The sequence below is a fragment of the Agelaius tricolor genome, unplaced genomic scaffold, assembly GCF_023055355.1.
Source record: "Agelaius tricolor isolate 1412-34295 unplaced genomic scaffold, bAgeTri1.0.p SCAF_61, whole genome shotgun sequence".
Lineage (NCBI taxonomy): Eukaryota > Metazoa > Chordata > Aves > Passeriformes > Icteridae > Agelaius > Agelaius tricolor.
In genome coordinates this window covers 1,434,832-1,456,268 of record NW_027269321.1, presented here as the reverse complement: position 1 = coordinate 1,456,268, position 21,437 = coordinate 1,434,832, and the positions used below count along the sequence as shown (strand labels likewise).

Below are 21,437 nucleotides of genomic sequence, written 5' to 3'. Positions count from 1 at the left end.
AGGCCAGTTCCCTCCAGCATCTTTCCAGTTCCTTCCAGTATGATCCCATTTGCTCCCAAGCACTCCCAGTCAGCCTCAGTGTAGTGGCACTCACTGTCAGAATGATCCCAGTCAGCTCCAGCATGATCCCAGTTCATCCCAGTATAAGCCCAGCAGTTTCCAGTCACCCCCAGCGTGCAGCCAGTCACTCCCAGTTGCTCCTGGCATGATCCCAGTTGCTCACAGCTGTTCCCAGTCACCCTCAGCATAATCCCAGTCACCCTCTGTACGATCCTAGTGCAGCCCAGTCCCTGGCAGTGCTGCCACTGCTGGGATCCCCCAGGCCTGTGTGCGTTCCCCCCTGGCGGATGTGCCGAGAGGAGCCCCAAGGGCTGGCAGTGGCCAGGCAGGGTCCCCAGCAAGGCCCAGTTTGGATGTGCAGCCCCCAGTTTGCCCAGTTTGCCTCTCCTTTGGCCCGGGCCGGGTTCCCCCCGCCCGCAGCGGCTGGGAGCAGCCGAGAGCCCCGCGCTGCCCATGCCGACCTGGCCCGGCTCCATGGCCGCTGCTGCCGCGGGCTGCGAGGGCTGCGGGAACGGGGCACCGAGGGTGTGGCTGCTGCTGGGGGAGGAGGAGGAGGGAGGGAAGGGCAGGGATGGAGGGGGAGGAGGAGGCGGGGTAAGGGGGGAGGAGGGGGAGAAGGAATGGAAGGGGAGGGATGGAAAAGGAGAAGGAGGTGGGGAAAACAGAGAGGAGTGGGAGGAAGAGGAAGAGGAGGGACAAAGACGGATCAAGGCTGAGCTGAGTGAGCCACGCGGTCTCGAGCCCTGCCTGAATTTGCAGCCCCCACCTGTGGGATCATCGCCCCCTCCATGGCTCCGGTGAGCGGGGAGGGGGAGCCCGGCCCGGATATCCCGGGGGGTCCCTGGGTTGGGTTTGTGGGGGGATGTTTGGAGAATGAAGAAGTCCAAGGCTGAGCGGAAAAGGCCCCTCGGGGGGACATCGGGGGGTGGCGGTGGCGGCTGCCAGCAGAGGCAGCCTGGAGGAGCAGAGCCCTGTGTCCCCCAGGAGGCCAAAGTGGGGAGGCCAGAGAGGGGGGAGCGCCGCCATTGGCGGGAGCCTCAAGAGCCTGGAGAGGGGCAGGGGGGACTCCTTGGAGCCGCTGCAGCGCAGAGCAGAGAATGAGGGGAGAAGGGAGCCCGGGAGCCCAAACAGCCCCAGCATCCTGAAATGGGGAGAGCCAAGAGGGGGCAGTGCGTCCCCAGAGACGGCCTGGGGGGATCTCGTTGCCCTTGCCTGTGACACGGAGGCAAATCCCATGCTGTCCTTGTCCTTCCTCGCCCAGAGCAGGAGCTGAGCATGGAGAGCAGGGAGGACAAATGCCCGCGGCAGAACCTGGTGGCAGAGGCCGTTTTGAGCAGCTCCACGGCGCAGGAAGCCAACGGGGAGGAAAAGGCCCGGAGATGCCGCACGATGAGGGGCTGCAAACGCAGATGGCGGGGATGTGAGGGGGAAAGAGCCAGCCTGGGCCGGGAAGGAGGCCGGAGATGGAGCCAGAGCTCGGAGCTGGTGCTCCATGAGCAGCTCCATGATGGGGAGAAGCCCCACACGTGCGTGGAGTGTGGGAAGAGCTTCAGGTGGAACTCCGACCTGATCAGGCACCAGAGGATCCACACTGGGGAACGGCCCTACGAGTGTGGGGAGTGTGGGAAGGGCTTCAGCCGGAGCTGCAGCCTGATCCTGCACCAGAGGACCCACACAGGGGAGAGGCCCTATGAGTGCTCCGAGTGTGGGAAGAGCTTCAGCTGCAGCTCCAGCCTGATCAGCCACCAGAGGACCCACACTGGGGAGAGGCCCTATGAGTGCTCCAAGTGTGGGAAGAGGTTTCAGACCAGCTCCAGTCTCCTCCAGCACTATTGGATTCACACAGAGGAGAGGCCCTTCCAATGCCCCGACTGTGGGAAGGGATTCCAGCGTAACTCCACCCTCGTCACCCATCGGCGCATCCACACTGGGGAGAGGCCCTACGAGTGTGATAAATGCAGGAAGAGGTTTCTGACCAGCTCCAAGCTCCTCCGGCACTATCGGATTCACACAGATGAGAGGCCCTTCCAATGCCCCGACTGTGGGAAGGGATTCCAGCGCAACTCCCACCTCGTCAGGCACCGGCGCATCCACACTGGGGAGAGGCCCTACGAGTGTTCCCAGTGTGGGAAGAGCTTCTCCAGGAGCTCTCACTTGACCCGACACCAACGGAGGCACCGGTAAGGGAAGCCCTGCGAGTGCCCCGAGTGCGGGAAGAGCTTCGTGCGCTGCTGCAGCTCCATCCCCCACTGGAGGAGGCACTTTGGGCAAGCCCTGGTCACTCACATTCCCTGTGATCCATGTTGGGAACACACCTGCCTGCTTGTCCTTTGGTTTGGCCTGAATTTTTTTCTCTTCTCCATCTCTCTGTCCTCCAAAAGTCCATTGGGATGGAACAGTCACCTCAAAACCACTCATATTCCACTGAAAATAACTGAATTTTAACCCCAAAGGGCTCAATTCCACCTCAGATTGCTTGTTCCTTCCTCAAAAAACTCGATCCCAGGCCAAACTCACTCCATTCCACAGCTGTCAAGTTGAGATGGAGTTGGAAGGAGATTGGGAGAAGTGGGATCTCAATTTGGAGCAGTGGGATGGGGATTGTGTGGGGCTGGGTGTGTGGGATGTATTTGATAGCAAATAAAACTTTCAGAGTTACTGATTTCTGTCCCGTTCATTTTCAGTCAGTTCTGTTTGCAGAGTGCCACCTTCTCAGCTGATTCAATTCCTATAAAAGTCCCATTTTTTAAATCATCTAACCCAAACAATCCAAAAACCAATATCAAAATAAAACCACCTGCACACAATTAATCTTTTGAAAATAATTTTAATTTTTCAAGAGTACTTAAGGATGTTATTAAAGTTTAATTTTTTGGTTGAAATGTCTGAAAAATTGTAGTGGTGTTTGGTTTTGTGTTTAGTATATTTGTAATATGCATTGTTTAACTAAGATGTGTTAGATTGCATGTTAGTTTCTTTAGATATTTTTCATCTGAAGTACTTTAGTCATCGAGTTCTTGGAACGTAAACTAGTTTGGGGGAAAAGTTTGCTGTGCATGAGGGTCTGTGAATATGCCCCAGGCTGATGTAAGGGGAAAGGTATTTCAGGGGATCCCTGAAGGTAACAGGGTGCTCCTGCCTGAGCGCCAAGATGCACCCGGCCGTAATAACCTTTGCTCCATGGTCCTGGTCCCCCATTAAACTTTTATTAAAGTCCTTTATTAACCTGTTTACATTTTCACAGGAGAGTGAACGTGTTTTTCACAGGCAGCTTCACAGAAACTGGAACACGTGGGGGTTCCCAGGAGTGGGCACCGCTGATCCAGGGCATGGAGGCGCTGCCTGCAATCGTCCATAACCGCCCATAAGGAGCCTCCAGGGCTTTACCCTCCATGAGCTGCAGCAGACGTGTCGGGAAAGGTGACAAGAGCCCGTGGAATGGTCCTTGTTGCAGGCAGATTGGCCACTTGCAGCTCTTCAAAACTCCCTCCCGTGAAAAATTAAAGAACTTCAACCATTCAAAAATGTGAAAAATGCGTTCACTCTCCTGTGAAAATCTAAAAAGTTTAATAAAGAACAATGGGAGACCAGGACCATGGAGCAAAGGTTATTACGGCCGGGTGCATCTTGGCACTCAGCCAGGAGCACCCTGTTACCTTCAGGGATCCCCTGAAATACCTTTCCCCTTACATCAGCCTGGTGCATATTCATAGAGCCTCATGCACAGCAACTGGGAAGGGTTTAACACTTTACTGGGTATATTAGCGTTCAGAAACACATAATCACCAGAATGATTATATGCAGGTGCTTTTATTGAAGAGCTCTGGGTGTCAGGGGTACCAGCCCAAATCTGACTCCGACATGGGTTCGGGATGGACATGTTTTTATATTCTATCCTTATATAACTTTCATGTTAATGATTGAACTTCAGTTGTTCTATTGTATACATAGATTTCAGCCAAGCATGGGCTCCTCGTGGCCCCCCTCAAACTTCTAACATAGTTCCTCATGATTCTTCTTATGATTAAACAATAATTATATTTAATTACTAAACAATCATCACATCTAACAATTATATCATTTATCATGTTCTGCTTACACAGGTGCAATTTCACATGATCTGGCAAGCACAAAGCCTAACATTTTCAGAGTCTATTTTTGACATTTTTCCAGGGCCCCACTATCATTCTCCCCCCTTTGAAAGCATTTTCACTTCACTATAGGTGTAAATGTTTTCACTTGATGCAGTCCTTTATTTCTCAATTTATTCTTGACGTTCTTCAAGTCCATGGTTGATGTAAACGTTGTCGTGGATGCTGTCACGAACTGGAGAACCAGAAGATGGTGGGCGTGGATCTCGTGTCAGAGCCTTTATTATCTTCTGGTTCCAGGATGTTTTCTTCTGTATCTCTCCTTTCAAGATGCTGTGAACTAACCAAATTGCTAAGAATACAATTAGTAAGATTATCACACTCTCAATGATAGATTTAATCCATGAACGCACATTCCACCCTAGCCCTTTAAAGATTTTGCCTAGCCAGGTCGTAGTCAAATCCTTTTGCTCTTCTTGTGCTTCATGCTCTCTTTGTTTCAACTGATTGATGTCATATTCTACATCTGCATTTACATTTGGGATGTGAACGCAGCAATGACCAACCCGTCCCTTTAAAAATCCACATACTCCATGCTCTTTCAGGAGTAACAAATCTAAGGCTAATCGATTTTGTAAAGTCATTTTTGTGCTGGCTTGTAATTGTACGTTTAATTCTTTAAATCCTTCCCGGGTGACTCTTGCCAGTCTATCTACCTGACCTGTAAGTTTGTACAGCATCTCCCTACTCTGATAGTTTGCTGTAGGACCAAGCAAAGACTCTCGGGCCCACCCAAATTTCACTCCACCAGAGGGTTCTTGCCAAGTGTCATCTGGATTTTCATTGTCTAGAACTTCTCTTCTTGCTCTTATCTGCACAAGTTCATGTTTTCCGTTAAATGGGGACTTTTTCCAAATTGGAGATGAGGTTGGGAGGCCTAAAGTAATTTCCTTTACTTTCCCATCTACAGGCAGATGTGTTGTCCAGGTGCCATCGCTTGCTGCCCATACAAATTGTCCTGGACCTCAGACTGTACTCCTGGTACATCCTACAACTGCTTTGTAATTCCCTCTGCCTTGTTTATGTTTGATCCCTCTGCAAGCACAGCCAGTTTGTAGGGCTATTGCCAGGGGTGGCATCTGCTTTATCTCTGCATCATCAGAAGTGCAGTCATAAGTTTTATTACATGCCCACCAACTTACTTGGTCTGCCCTCGTTCTGCTACTGGTGGCAGTGTTTGTTACTGCTGGATCTGTTTCATTCTCGGGGCCTTCCCACTTAATGCACCAAGGGGTGTTTGCCATACATTGGAATCTTTGAAGGATACTCACAGACCACGCACTGTCCCAAGGCTCTGTCTGACCTTTCTGATCCTTGGCCTCACACTTCCATACCAGAGTGGCTTCTGTAACATTTTCTATAATCTTTTTATAGTGTGGCAAATAGCATTGCCATTGTGTGATGCCTGCTGATTCTCCCATAGGGGTTCCTAGTGTGCCAGCACTTAGAATACAGTCTTTCTGGCCCATGGGTCTCATCCATGTTCCTATTTTCTCCCAAGTTTCCTTGATTACTTGCCTCGATTCGGGTACCTGTTTACATGCAATTGTTTTGTTCTTTTGTATTTCAGGTAGTTTTGATGTTGTGATTCCCCAATTTACTGGATCTCCTGCTGCCCTTTTGTATTGGTATACAGGCAGTTATTCTACAGGTGTTTTGCATTTTGGCAAAGGCTTTGACTAATCCAATCATTACATTCTCAGCCCAAACTGCATTAGAAACCTTTATCACCTGTGTTTCTGCTTGTACCTCTCTCTTCATTCTAGAATGAAGAGTGGTTAGTTGATCTTTTTGCATTCCACATCCCAAAGACATTAATGACCATAACATTGGCACAATTACTGATAGCATTCTCAAAGTGATTAAACACATCTTATCTGCAGCCTTGTTGGTTCCACGGTTTACACAGTCTGTGATCCAGGATGGATTTTCTTCACTCGGGTGTAGTGAATCCAGGGGTCCACGCCGGCTACTTTGGCTGCTGTAAAGGTGGTCAGCAGTACCTGGTGGGCTCCACTCCACTTTTCTTTCAGCGGTTCTTTGTTCCAGTTCTTGATGTACACCTCGTCTCCTGGATGTATGTTATGAACTGGGTTCTCGAGAGTCAGCGGTCTATTCCACACGAGGATGCTCCGGAGCCGAGCTAAAGTTTTCCCGAGAGACAGAACATAATTATACACTTCCTGCTTTCCTGTGACGTGCACATTAGGGTTAGGCTCAGGAGATTCATATGGTTTCCCATGCAATATCTCCTAAGGGCTGACTGACATCCCACTCCTAGGCTTTATCCGAATCCTCAACAGTGCTATTGGCAAAGCCTGGGGCCACTGCAATTTGGCTTCTTGGCATATTTTACTGATTTGCCTCCTTAGTGTCTGATTCATCCTCTCTACCTGTCCACTCGACTGGGGTCTCCATGGTGTGTGGAGGTCCCAAGTTATCCCCAGCAATCTACTTACCTCTCTTACTACTGTAGCTATGAAATGGGGCCCCCTATCTGATGATACCCTAGGGGCACCCCGAACCTGGGAATAATCTCCTGTAGTAACCACTTTACTGTTTCCTTTGCTTGGTTGGTGCGACAGGGAAGGGCTTCTGGCCCCCAGAGAATGTGTCAACCCCCACTAACAGGTATTTGTATCCTCGAGTTCTTGGCAAGTCTACAAAATCTACCTGCCAATAGTCTCCTGGCTCTATTCCTATCCGAATTCTTCCTAGCTGTGCCTGTCGTCTAGCCACTGGGTTGTTTTTCAAGCAGATATCACATTTTGACATTACTGATTTTGCATTGTTAACATCCGTACCAAAATTAAACTCTGCTTTAGCAATTTTACCAATGCCTCTGCACCCCAATGACATTCGTTATTTTTAATTTGTAGAACTTCTCTCATTATCAAGGGGGTACCATTATCTGTCCTTGTGCAGTCACATACCATCCCTCTGAATTCTTTTGTGCATTTAGCAAACGTGCCAGTCTCTCATCTTCTACTGAATATTTTGGTTCTGGAGGCAAATTGAATTGGGATACATTAAGCTCTAAAGGTATCAATGCCATTGTTGTTTGCACCTCTCGAGCAACCTGTCGGGCTCTCCAGTCTGCCTTTCGATTTCCCTCACAGATTTTGGAGTTTCCTGATTGCTGTGCTTTACAGTGTATGATTGCCACTTGTTCAGGTTTTTGTACTGATTTTATCAATTGCAGGACTGCATCCTGATGTTTAATGTGCATACCCAGAGAAGGACAATAGTCCCCTTTCTTTCCATAGTGCTCCGTGTACATGCACCATTCCAAAAGCATATTTTGAGTCAGTCCAGATATTTACCTTTTTCCCTTCACTTAATTCTAGGGCCCTGGTTAAAGCAACCAGTTCTGCCTTCTGGGCAGATGTATTTGGTGGTAATGCCTTTGCCTCCACTGCTGTACTGACTGTTGTTACCGCATACCCAGCGTATCTGGTTCCGTTTTCCACGAAGCTGCTCCCATCTGTAAACAGCTCCCACTCTGGCTGCTCTAGTGGGACGTCTTTCAGGTCTTCTCTTGCCGAGTAGGTGTACTCTATTACCTCCACACAGTCATGCTCTAAATGGGCCTTCTTCAGTTGTGGTACCTAGGAACAAAGCTGGATTCAAAAGGTTAGTTGTTTTTAATGTGACATCATCCTGCTCAGTCAGGACTACCTGGAATTTCATCATCCTGCTTGGGGATAGCCAATGGCCCCCTTCTGCTCTAAGACAGTGGTTACCATGTGTGGTACATTGACATCTATGTGCCTTCCCATCGTGAGCTTCCTGGCTTCTTGTATCAGCATCACAGTGGCTGCGACTGCCCGCAGACATGGAGGCCACCCGGCACTTATGCTGTCAAGTTGTTTGGAAAAGTAGCCCAGCGGCCTTTTCCAGCTTCCCAGACCTTGGGTCAGGACTCCTAGTGCTAGGCGCAGCCTTTCATGGACAAACAGCTGAAAATCTTTAGACAGATCAGGTAACCCTAATGCTGGAGCAGTTGTCAGTGCTTCCTTTAATTTTAGGAAGGCTTCTTTCTGTGGCTTGCCCCAGGTGAATGGCTGCATCTTCTGAGCTTCACACAGGGGTTTCACAATCAGTCCACAGTCCATGATCCACAGGAGACACCATCCTGCCATCCCGAGGAAGACTCGCAGCTCATGTAGATTCTGGGGCTCTGGAATAGCACAAATAGCTTGGATACGGTTAGTGCCTAGTTTTCGTTGCCCTTGTGAAATTTCACATCCCAGGTAGATCACAGTCTGTTGGGCAATTTGTGCCTTTCCTCTGGATACTTTATAACCTCCCATTCCCAGGGAATTTAAAATCTCAATGGTTACCTTTATACAGGTTGCTTTTCTTCTGTAGCTATTAGTATATCATCAACATACTGCAACAACAGGTATTGGTCTCTTGGTACTTGCCCACTCTCGGTGCAAATCTCCAGCTCCTTTGCCAGTTGGTTTCCAAACAGGGTCGGCGAGTTCTTATATCGTGTGCAGGTGAGCTGGGTCTTTCTCCCATTCCCTGGGTTTTCCCACTCACAGGCAAACAGTTTCCTACTTTCTTTGTCAAGGGGGGATGCAGAAAAAGGCATCTTTTAAATCAATTTCAGTAAACCACTTATATATCTCTTTTACCGATGTTAGCAATGTGTAAGGATTTGTTACCACTGGAGAAATGTCCTTTGTTATTGTATTTATTGCTCTCAAATCCTGCACTAATCTATATTCACCATTTGGCTTCTTTACTGGAAATATTGTGTATTAAATTCTGATTCACATTCTTCTAAAATTCGGTATTTCAAGAATTTCTCAAAAATCTTTACTATTCCTTGCCATGCTTCCAGTTTTATGGAATAGTGTTTGACTTGTAGAGGCCTTGCCCCTTCTTTTAACTCTACATGCACTGGTTGTGCCAATTTAGATTTCCCTGGTGTATCTGTCTCCCATACAGAGGGAATCACTGCATCTTCTACCTCCCTAGGGATAGAGGGAACAGGTTTTTCTTTGATCATTAAAATCTGTCCCGTCTTTGATTCAGATATTTTCATTATAAGCTCCCCGTTTTCAAAGGTTATTACCGCATCAAGTTTTGCTAGCAAATCTCTCCCTAAAAGCGGAATTGGACACTGAGGTACGTATAGGAATTCGTGTGTTATAACTTTGTTCCCAAAACACAAATCTAGAGGTTGCAAGAATGGCCGTTTTTCCTCTTTCCCTGTAGCGCCGACTATTGTTGTTTCCTTGTCCCCAATTTGTCCTTGCAAATCATTCAATACCGAGTAAGTAGCTCCTGTATCTATTAGAAATTTGACCTCTTTATGTCCTAATTGTTTATTTATAAGAGGTTCCTTAACTTGTTCTACTGGCTCTATGTCTAGTCAGCTGGTATACTCCCCCAAAACCATCCCCTTGGTAACCTGCTGGCACTGATTGCCCTGGTGAAACTGGTTGTTCAAGTCTGGACATTGTCTTTTCCTGCTGAACTTCATATAGTTTAGACCAATTTATAGTTCTGGGCACAGCATTCTGAACTCCTATTTGGATCCACTCTTGATATTTCCGTAGTCTCCCGATATCACAAAATAAATTAGGGTCCCTATTTGGATCCTCAATTGGGAAATTCTCATCTCAATTCCCTGTTACGAGTCCATTTCTGATGTCCTCTCTTGCCCTTTCTTTGTCTGCCTTAAGTACCATCTGTTTCTCAGTAGAATCCATCAAGGTATCTAATATTAATATATTAGATATATTAATATACTATATATAGATATATATTAGATATATTATTATACTATATATAATTATATATATAATATATTAAGATACATATTATTGTATGTCATCCCAGTCAGGATTTTGAGGTTTTTATAACCATTTTTAATACTCATGCCATTTTATCAGGATTTTCTCTATGAATTCTGGCTGATTGTTTCCAAATAACTAAATCTGCAGGAGAGAAAGGCACTTTTACAAATACTGGCCCTTCCACTCCTACACTTTGTCGCAAGTGGGCAATTACAGTCCGTTTTTGTCTGCCTATGTCTTTTCTATCCATAACTGGGGCAAGGTTAGACCGACTCCTGGTTCTGTGGGCTACCCCATTGTTGATTCTCTCTCTCTCCTTCCTGCCACAGTTGGGTTTTGCTCATCTTCCGAGGAAGAGAGATCTCAGGTGACGATGGGAGAGGAGGATAAAGAGGGAAGGGTGTACTAGACGAGACTGGTTCAGGACTAGGTGGGGTAGGAGCAGGCAGTGGGATAGGGACAGATGGAACAGGTGGGGTAGGGTTAGGTTCTCTTGTTCCTATTGGAGCTACCTGTAAATCAATATCTGTATAATTTTCCCTACTCAGGCTTTCTTTCAACGCCAAGTGTTCCAAACAACGTTCCTCACAAACCCCACACTTATTGCTTGCAGTTGTTTTAACCATCATTAATCCACATTCATCCTGCCATTCTGGCTTTGCCCGTAAATAGAAAAACAAATCAACATACGGAACCTCATCCCATTTTCCTTCTGGTTTACAAAACGACATTAACTGTGAAATAGTGTTATATTGCAGAGTCCCGTATTTTGGCCATTTTTCACCATTCTCCAAGGCATATCCTGGCCACCATGTATTACAATAATCAATCAACTTAGCTTTACGTTATTCTTCCCCAAAATTCCCCTGTTTCCAATGTGCTAGTAAGCACCCCAAAGGAGAACTTTGCGGGATAGAGGTGTTGCCACCCAAAATCCCTTTCAGTTTCTCCATTCCAAATATACCACAAATTGCCGAACCCGCAACGCTTTCGCAATTGTCTTATGGAACGGCGCCTGGGCTTGTACCAGCAGGAATTCCTTTAGCCCAACCAAGCGTAGCTTTCGCTGCGTCTCATTGGCAGGCACCCAAACCAAAGTAAAAAGCACCTTACCTTTCTCCCGGGGACGTGGCGAGCGGCAGAAGCGGTCGCGGCCGATCGAGCTCCCCGAGAATCCCTCGGTGCCGGCTGGAGCGCGGTCGAGTCGCGAAACTCGCTCAGCAGCACCCGCAGGGTCTCATCCGGGGTCGCCAAAATGTTAGCGTTCAGAAACACATAATCACATCAGCGATTATATGCGGTGCTTTTTATTCAAGAGCTCTGGGAATCGGGGTAGTTTCCACCCAAATCTGATTCCGACCATACATTCAAGGTGAACGTGTTTTATCCCCTACCATTACATAACTTTAATGTTAATTATTAAACTTATATTCTTCTATTGTATACACAGATTTCAGCTAAACATAACCCCCTTTAAATTTCCAACATAGTTTCTCACATAGATTCTTCTTATGGTTATATAATAATTATATTTAATTACTAAACAATCACCACATCTAACAATTATATCTTTTATCATACTGCTTAGGCAGGTGCAGTGACCTGAGAAAACACAAAGCCCAATATTTTCAAAGACTATTTTTAATATTTTCCAGGGCTCCACTATCACTTTTATTTCTTGTGGGAAAAAACCCTCCATCTCAAGCAGGCACTCATGGCCAAAACTGGGCAACTGCCTGTGGAATGCCTTATATCCAAGGATAGCTCCCAGACAAAAGCTGCCAGCACTGACAAGTCTGGCTGGCCTTGGCTTCCTGAGGGCTGGCCCTCATCTGCCTCTGAAACACCGGGGCTGGGTGCTTTCCTTCCTTATGAAAAGAACTCTTCTTCCTGTCCAGGCACCCACAGCCAAAACTGAGATTGCACCTCCAAAATGCCCAATGTCCAAGGAAAGCCCCTAGACAAAAGGTGCCAGGAGAGACAGGGCTGGCTGGCTTGGCCTGAGGGTGGCCACCTCTCATCTTCTTCCTCAACACTTGGACTTTGTGCTTTACTTTCCTATGGGCAAAAACACCCATCTTGACCATGGCCAAAACTGGGATTCCCCCTCCAAAACTCCGTACATCCAAGGATTGCTCCCAGGTGAAAGCTGCCAGGACAGACAGGTCTGGCTGCCCTTGGCCTCCTGGGGGTGCCTCTCCCCTGCTGTCCAAACACTGGGGCTGGGTGCTTTCCTTCCTATGGAAAAGAACCGTCCTTCTTATCCATGCAGAAACGGCCGAAATTGGGGTTCCATCTCCCAAATTCCCGATATCCAAGGGTTGCTTTCAGACAAAAGCTGCCAGGACAGAGAGGTCTGGCTGGCCTTGGCCTCTGATGGCCGCCTTTCATCTGCCCCTGAGACACCACCGGTGTTCTGTGCTTTCCTTCCTATGGAAAAGAACCATCCTTCTCCTCCAGTGTCCATGTCTGTAATTTGGATTCCACCTCTGAAATTCTCAATATCCAAGGGTTGCTCCCAGGCAAAATCTGCCAGTACCATCAAGGCTGGCTGGCCTTGGCCTCTGGAGGCTGCGCCTGCAACAGTGGGGCTGGGTTCTTTCCTTCCCATGGAGATCCCTGGGACACTGTGGGGACCTCATGGAACCAAGGGGATCATTGTGGCACCACAGGAGCCCAGGGAACCAAGGGGATCATTGTGGCACCACTGGAGCCCAGGGAACCAAGGGGATCATTGTGGCACCACTGGACCTCATGGAAACAAGGGGATCATTGTGGCACCACTGGAGCCCATGGAACCAAGGGGATCATTGTGGCCCCACTGGAGCCCAGGGAACCAAGGGGATCATTGTGGCACCACTGGAGCCCAGGGAACCAAGGGGATCATTGTGGCCCCACTGGAGCCCATGAAACCAAGGGGATCATTGTGACACCACTGGAGCCCATGGAACCAAGGGGATCATTGTGGCACCACTGGAGCCCAGAGAACCAAGGGGATCATTGTGGCACCACTGGAGCCCAGGGAACCAAGGGGATCATTGTGGCCCCACTGGAGCCCATGGAACCAAGGGGATCATTGTGGCACCACTGGAGCCCAGGGAACCAAGGGGATCATTGTGGCACCACTGGAGCCCAGGGAACCAAGGGGATCATGGTGACACAGAGGGGCTCCATGGACCCAGAGACCATTGTGGCTCTGTGGGGCCTGATGGAACCATGGAGACCATTCCAACCTTCAGGGCCTGGTGTCACCAAGGGGCCATTATGACACCTCAGGGCCCCATGGAAGCAAGGGACCATTGGGACACTGTGGGACCCCATGGAACCCAGGGAACATGGAACAGCTCTGGCTGGCTTGGCCTCCCAGGGGCCACCTGACAGCTCTGGCTGATCTTGGGGTGTCAAGGGCTGCCTCTCATCAGCTCCTGGAGCACTGGGGCTCTCTGCTTTCCTTGCTATGGAAAAGGGCTGTCTGACTTTTCAGATGGTCATTGCCAAAACAGGTACTGTCCCTAAAATAATTTCCTCTATGCAAGGGTATCTCACAAAACAAAACCTGCCAGGTCTGGCTGGCCTTGGCCTCTGGTGGTCACTTCTCATCTGTCCCTGAAACAGAGGGGCTCTGTTCCTTCATTCCTATGGAAAAGAACCAGCCTTCTTGTCCAGGGACCATGGCCAAAATTAGAATTTGGCCTCCCAAATTCTGTATATCCAAGGATTGCTCCCAGACAAAAGTAGCCAGGACAGACAGGTCGGGCTGGCCCTGTCCTCTGGTGATTTCTTTAGACTCTGAGCTGAATGTTTTCATTTGGAAACACCTTGGAGAGGGCCCAGAGATGTCCCAAGGAGTGGGGGTTTGGAGGCCTTGGGTCCATGAGCACTGTATAGGGACAAAGGAGCTCTGTGCTCAGTGGGGTGGAGCCTGAGGACAGTGGAGCAGAGCCATGAGAGTGTTTAAAGAGCGATTTCAGGGCTGGTGGATCCTTTTGACATAGTGGAAAACAGCCAGAGAGAGAAAGAATTAATGCCAAGGGCAGCTGGGGCGGCCCAGAGTGGCAGCAGGAGAAAGGAATTTCCCTGTCAGGGCAGGGCTGTGGTGCAGCACGTCCCCAGCAGGAGCCTGGAGCAGCCCCAGGCTTTGTGTGGGCAGGCAGGGGCAGGCAGGAGGCAGAGCTGTCAGCAAAGGAAGGGCCCAGCCAGGTGGGGCAGCCGGGGGATGCCCAGAGCCTGCAGGGACAGAGGCCAGGGCAGGGACACCGTGGGACAGCCTGGGCTGCACAGGGCACAGGGATGGGCAGCAGCTGCAAGACAGCCCTGACAGAGCCAGCTTGGGCAGCACTTTGGCCATGGCTGCTGGCCCTGGGCCTGAGCCAGGAGGGGACAAGTGACCCTTGCAGGCCTGGGGCCTCATTGCCTCCTTGTCCTTGCTCAGCAGCCTGGCAGGGGCCTCCCCACGCTCCTGCCCTTGGAATTGCCCATCCCCACATGCCAGTGCCCATCCCGGGAAGAGCCCTGAGCAAGGAGGGAGGGACAGGATCTGCCTGGCCAGGCCCTGGGGCTCAGGCCTTGGCCCTTTGCATTCCTGAAACAAATCCAGGTTTGCTCAGCACCAGAGACACCTTTGCCTTGTTTGTCCCCAGCTGCCATCAGTGCCTCCAGTGTTCTGCTCTCCCTGGAACCCGGGGACACTTTCTCAGTGCTGTCCCTCACAGGGATCTCTTTAAAGTACAAGAAACTTCAGTATTTCAATCTCACTCTGAGCTCTTGAGAAGTCTTTGAACCCACTCTGAGGGACTGGGTGTGATGCAAAGAGCAGCAAAGGCCCAGAGGGTGATTAAAGTCCTTGTGCTGTGTCTGTGCTGCTGAGCTGGGCCGGGCTCCTGGCCCAGAGGCAGCTCCTGGCAAGGGCAGCAGAGCTGCAGAGAGACAGCTCTGGCCAGGAGCAGCTCCTGTGCACAGCCCAGCAGGGATGGGGCACTGCCAGGGCCCCTCAGGGACACGAGCAGGGCACAGACAGAGCTCCCAGGGGCTCAGCACTGGCCGGGGCTGTGGGATGTCCCCGCGGGGGCTGTGTCACAGCAGCACCTCTGGGGCTGTGTCCCAGAGCCACAGAGCAGCTGGGATGGCAGCAAGGGGCTGTGGGACAGCACAGAGTGGGCTGTGTGACAGCACTGAGGGGGTTGTGACATCACAGAGCTAGCTGTGACATCACAGAAGGTGGCTCTGGGACATCACAATGTGGGTTGTGACACAGAGTCACAGAGCAGCTGTGTGATGCCACAGAGAAGGCTGTGACATCACAGGGTGACTGTGACATCACAAATCTGCTGTGTGACATCACATAGCAGCTGAATGACATCATATGGAGGTTGTGTGACATAACAGAGCTGTTGTGTGGCATCACAGGGGCTGTGTGACATCACAGGTGGCAATGTGACATCACAAAGGCTTTGTGACATCACAGGGTTTGTGTGACATCACAGGTTGCACTGTGACATCACGGGGGCTGTGTGACATCACAGGGGCATTGTGACATCACGGGGGCTGTGTGAAATCACAGGGGCTGTGTGACATCACAGGGGCTGTGTGACATCACGGGGGCTGTGTGAGGTCCCTGGGGAGGTCACTCTGCCCCGGCCCCCTCACAGCTCCCCCCAGAGCAGTCCAACCCTGCTCGTGCACAGCGGGGTCCCCTGTCCCCCCGGGTCCCCCCGCCCCCGGCCCTGCAGCCTCCCCCAGAGGATGTTCCACGAGATCGACCCCAGAGCCTGACACGGGGCTGGGGGCCGGGGCCCTGGGGGTGGCACAGGGGGACAGGGACCCCCCGGCAGCGTCCCCGTGTCCCCCATGGCCAGAGCCTGGGCCAGGGCTCCTTCACCCTGTTATGGATAAATATCATAATATTGGCTTTTTGCAAATATTAAAATGGATTTTATATGTGTGGTGTTAAAGTAACTTTGTTCTAAAGATATAGTTTTTATTTCTGTTGTTAATTGAGCTTAGACATAGTAGTGAAATAGCTGATAGAAGTGTGCTTGTGTTAAACTGCCTGCTTGGATGGGATAACATCCAATGCACATGGGATGAGGACACCTGTACAGATCTGCCAACTATCAGCACTCCCCGTCTGAAGGCAGAGTGCAGCAAGGCCAAAAACTGGAGGTGATAAAGAGAAGGAGCCAAAACCACAGCCAAGAAACACACATGCTCTGAAAAGGCAGACCCAAGGAGGGGCCATGTAAAATCATTCCTGGAATATGTAAAGTAGTTTATGGATATGCATGAGGGTCTATGAATATGCTGATGTAAGGGGAAAGGTATTTCAGGGGATCCCCAAAGGTAACAGGGTGCTCCTGGCTGAGTGCCAAGAGGCACCCGGCCGTAATAACCTTTGCTCCATGGTCCTGCTCTCCCATTGTCCCTTATTAAACTTTGTACATTTTCACAGGAGAGTGAACGCATTTTTCACAAATGGAATCTCAAGGAAACAAGGGTCAGTTGTTAAGCCAAGGCTCTGCTTTGACCAAGTGGGGCCTCATGGGACACAGGTGCCACTGGGACATTGCCAGGTCTGCTAGGAACAAGGCTCCATTATTGCACAGTGTTACAGATGAGTAATGTCATAGTTGGGTCTCACAGTGAGGAGATAGATCCTATGTGTGTGTTAAGATGTGTAGTGATGTTATTGTCATCTGTCCCCCATAGTCCTCTTTCCCCTGCCCTTGTAATGGCCTTGGTGGTTGGGGCATTTGGGGAGGGCAGGTTTGTCACTGGAAGGCAGGCATGGCAACACCTGCTCTCCAGTCAGGGTGCAAGAAAGCATTCTCCACCAATGGACGGCCACAAAGAGTTCCCTGACAGACTTTGGGTGGGGCTAGGATTACCTGATGCAACACCAAAAGCCTAAAAGGAGGAGCAGCCAATTTGTGAAGGAGCCATGTGGCTGATAGCCATGGGGTGGGGAAGGGCTCCCAGTGCTGTGATTTCTCCTGTTTCAGTCCTTTGTTGTCATTTTTTTCAAGGTTGAATCAACCTTAAAATTTTAAAAGTAGCGGTCATTTCTCACACACAGCAAGGCCTCAGGACGCCCAGGGGAGCGGCGTGACAATGACATCTTGGGGAACCAAGTGTCACCTGCAAACACAACGGGGCCTCATGGAAGCCAGGGGCCACTTGGATATTGCCAGGGCAGGTGGAACTCAGTGTCCATTGTGACACAGCACAGCCTCGTGGAACTCAGCAGAGCATTGGGACAGCCTGGAATCTCATGGAGCCAAGGCTCTGCTTTGGCAAAGTGGGGCCCACAGGACACAGGTGCCACTGGGACATTGCCAGCTCTTGTGGAACCCAGTGTCCACTGTGACCCAGCAGAACCTCATGGAAACATGGGGGCCACTGTGACGCAATGGAATCCCATGGAAGCAAGTGTCAGTTGTGAACGCAGCAGGGCCTCACAGAACCCAGGGGCAACGGGGACCGTGCTGTGGCTCGTGGGAGCAAGGGGCCATTGTGACCCAGCGGGGCCTCCTGGAACCCAGGAGAACATTGTGGGCCCATGGATTCTCATAGAAGCACGGCCCCGTTGTGACAAAGTGCAGCATCACAATGGTCTCCTGGGTTCCATGAGTCCTCGCTGTGTTTAGAATTGACACTTGGTTCCCCAAGATTCCATGGCATCCCTCTGCTCTCCTGTGATTTGAGGCTGTGCTGTGTCACAATGGACACTTGCTTCCTCCAAGGCTGGAGATGTCCCAGTGGCACTGGGCTTCCATGAGGCCGCGCTTTGTCACAATGGGGCCTTGCTTCCATGAGATTCCATTGTCCCACAATGGTCTCCTGGGTGCCACAAGGCCTGCCTTTGTCACAGTGGAACCTTGCTTGCACCAGCCCTGGCAATGTCCCAGTGGCACAGGGGTTCCATGAGACCCTGCCGTGTCACAATGGGCCCTTGGCTCCATCAGGTTCCATTGTGTCACGGGGCTCTCCTAGGTCCCATGAGGCCTTGGTCTGACACAGTGGTGTCTTGTTCCTACCAGGCCTGACAATGTCCCAGTGGCACCTGTGTCCCATGAGGCCCCACTTGATCAAAGCAGAGCCTTGCTCCCATGAGATTCCACTGTGTCACAATGTTCTGCTTGGTTTCATGAGAACCTGATGTGTTGACAATTGATCCTTGGATCCATGAGATTCCATTGCATCACAGCTGTGTCCTTGGTTCCATGAGGCCCAGCTTTTTCACAACTGGACCTTGGTTCCATGAGATTCCATTGTATCACAGCGGTGTCCTTGGTTCCATGAGGCCCTGCTGGGTCACAGTGGAGCCTTTGTGCCATTCGTTTCCATGGTGCCACAATGGTCTCCAGCATTCCATGAGGCCACGCAGCAAAAGAGTGGACCCTTGAATCCATGAGTTCCCATTCCATCAGGATGATCTCTTGCATTCCATGAGGCCCTGCTGTGTCACTAAGGAGCCTTTGTTCCATGTGTTCCCTTTGGGACACCATGGTCTCCAGTGCTCCATGAGGCTGAGCCGTGAAACTCTGGGCTCTTGGTTCCATGAGATCCCACCACGGTGTCACCATGGTCTCCTGGGTCCTGCAACAATTCACACTTGGTTCCATGAGATCCCACCACAGTGTCACCATGGTCTCCTGGCTCCTGTAACAATTCACACTTGGTTCCATGAGATCCCACCACGGTGTCACCATGGTCTCCATGGTGCCATGAGGCTCCTCTCTGTGTCACAGTGTTTGCCTTGGTTTCCTGAGAAGCTGATGTGTTGACAGTTGACCCTTGGTCCCTTGAGATTCCATTGCATCCCAGCGGTGTCCTTGGTTTCATAAAGCCCAGGTTTGTCACAAGGGAGCCGTGGTTTCAGGATATTCCATGGTGCCACAATGTTCTCACCACTCTCTGAGGCTGCACCGTCAAACAGTGGACACCTGGTTCCATGAGATTCCGTGGGGTAACAGTCAATTCTTTTGCTTCTTTTCTGCCAAGGTCGGGATGAAATCCCAAGACAGCATTTCTTGTTTGGACTCAGGTGTTCATTAGCTCTTGTCTCTAGAACAGTCTCACAAGCTGTGAGTTCTGCAGCACTTCACCAACAAGGTAAAAATGGAGCCCCGTCTCTCTCTCTGCAAGGTCTTTTGAGGATAAACAGTCCAATTAAGAAATGATGCCTAAATTATTTTTACTTTTAACCCAATAACCAAGCACCCGTGCCCAACATAAGGGACTTTTTTATCCAATTACACAATACCACCCAAACCCGAGGAGGAGGAGGAGGAGGAGAAGGAGAAGGAAAACAAGGAGGAGGAGAAGAAGAAGAAGAAGAAGAAGAAGAAGAAGAAGAATATGAAGCAGGTGAAGAAGGCAAAGAAAAAGGATCAGCCTCCGCCCTAAAACCTCCATCTTGCTTTATATATATTACTATATTCTAAAACCTTAAACTCCAAGTTGTCCACCATGTGATATTACACCCTTCTATTCAAACTCCACACCCATAATCCCAGTTCCATCATTCCATTTTGGAAGCCTTCTCCACAGCCTCAGGTCAAATGCAGTGTTCTCTTGGGGGTCAGTGTCTGTCAGATCAGAAAGTCCGAAATTCTCAGCAGCCCGGGTTCCAACAGGTAACAATGTTCTCCTGTGTTCCAGTAGGTTCCATTGGGCCCGGCTCTGTCACCATGGACACCTGGTTCCATGGGATTCCATGGGGTGACAATGTTCTCCAGTGTCACCATGGACACCTGGTTACATGAGATTCCATGGGGTGACAGTGTTCTCCAGTGCCACCATGGACACCTGGTTCCATGGATTCCATGGGGTGACAATGTTCTCCAGTGTCACCATGGACACCTGGTTCCATGGATTCCATGGGGTGACAATGTTCTCCAGTGTTCCATCAGGCCCGGCTCTGTCCCCATGGACACTCGGTTCCATGGGCAGTGTCCGTGTCCCAGTGGCACCTGTGTTCCATGGCACCCCTGTCTGACCAGGGACAGTTTGTTCCAGGACATTCCATGGAGTCCCAGCGGTCACTTGGGTTCCATGCAGGTGCCTGGGCAGCGGGAGCTCAGCCCAAATATCCTCGGGGTCCCTGGGCTGGTGTTTTTTGGGGGGAACCTTTGGATCTTGCAGGGCTCCAAAGCTGAGCCGCGGATGCCCCTTGGGACAGAGTGGAGCATCATGGAAGCCAGGAGAGCCTCATGGAAGCCAGGAGACCCTGATGGAGCCAGGAGAGCCTGATGGAGCCAAGGCTGCAGCGGGACACAGAGGGACCTCACGGGAGCCAGGAGAGCGTTGTGAGGCTGTGGAACAATGTGGCACCGAGGTTTCACTGGGGCTTGGCAGAAGCTCCTGGAGACAAGGAAGCACTGGGAGCCTCCGGAATCAGCGTCTGCAGGAGGATTTTCTGCTCCCTCCTGGGATGCTGGTGGACAATAAAGCCTGAGGCAGCCTCCCAAGGGTCCGGCTGTGCCACCAGCGGGGGCCACATCTGGGGGGACGCCCGGCCAGCCCTGGCCCTGCTGCTCCTCCTGGCCGGGCCTGGAGCTGCTGGGAGCCCGGGCTGGGGGAATCCTCAGGGCTGTGCAAGGAAAGGTTCAGCACAAGCAGCCCTGGAGCGAGATGTGCAGTGTGAAACACGCCAATCACTTGATTTTAAAATTGTAAAAGTTCAATTGTAATAAGATGGTTATAAAAATAGTAATACAATTAGAGTAATAAGAATTTGGACAATTTGAATTAGGACAATATGAGACAATAGAGAGAAAGGGTTATGGAGGTCTGGGTACCTTTTTCTGGGCAGCACGAGCCCGAAAAAGGACACCCGTTAACAAAGGATTAACCCTTAAAAACAACAGCCTGTTGCATATTCATACACTTCATCCATGATGCATAAATTCCATTCAAACACAGGATTCTGTCTGGGCAGTGCCACCTTCTTCCTCCGAATCCTAACAGCGCCTTTGAGGCGGGAAGAAGTTCATTTCTTCTGAGAAGAGGGCAATAAATTCTTTTTCTCTGAAAGATTTAGGTGTCCTGTGGCTGCTATCTCACTGCAAGTCCTTTCTGTAAAAAAAGAATCCTACATAGCATCGTTTCTATTTTAACATTTTTTATAACCTAAAACTATATTTAACACAGTACTTAAGAGAATTAATACGGCAGACATATAATATTAATATATAAATATATTATATATAATAATTATATAATGTATTATTATATAATATATATTATATATTATATAATTATATATAAGATATAAGATATAACATTATATATATTATATATTTTTATATATTATATATTTTATATACATAATATATATTATAGTATATTATTATATTATATTATATTATATTATGTTATGTTATGTTATGTTATATTATATTATATTATATTA

General features: G+C 49.6%; 1 pseudogene; it reads left to right on the top strand.

Annotated features, from left to right (window-relative positions):
• Positions 1-1,321: 1,321 nt before the first annotated feature.
• Positions 1,322-21,437, top strand: part of LOC139605244 (zinc finger protein 850-like) — a 170,959-nt pseudogene continuing 150,843 nt past the window's right edge.